Source organism: Salvia hispanica, chromosome 3 (assembly GCF_023119035.1).
Source record: "Salvia hispanica cultivar TCC Black 2014 chromosome 3, UniMelb_Shisp_WGS_1.0, whole genome shotgun sequence".
NCBI classification, from domain to species: Eukaryota; Viridiplantae; Streptophyta; class Magnoliopsida; order Lamiales; family Lamiaceae; genus Salvia; species Salvia hispanica.
The window spans coordinates 31,951,631-31,952,100 of NC_062967.1; positions in this window are offsets into that span (position 1 = coordinate 31,951,631).

A 470-nucleotide genomic window follows, 5' to 3' on the forward strand; every position below is an offset into this window, starting at 1 on the left:
ACACCATCTGAGATACCTACGAATCAGAAAGAAAATAAGTCACTGAAACCGTAGATGAATGTTGAACTAATTAATCAATGTTTGTTTCATTAGAATATTAGGACAATAAATTACCAAAAACAATCACGGTTGAGCCTATCTGTTAGAACATAGACTTAAATTGTAGTTGCACTGTTAGTTCTACAAATTGAATAACCCCAAATTTATTGGGCTTGTATAAGACATGGTTCTTTTTTGTCGCCATCTATTGGCGCTATGACCCTCTCACACCATCTCGTCTTCCGATGCCAATGAAGTTCCTTTTCATTATGTCCGACTCCAGTTGCTTTCTAAATTCTACATGGATGTAAAGAGTTAAAGGAAAGGAATTCATATCAACACTCCACTAGAAAGAAACCTCTAGGTTCGAAAGGTAAAAAATAAAGGCCAAACATGTTGCATTCAATTATAAAGTGTTTTTTTTGGAAAAG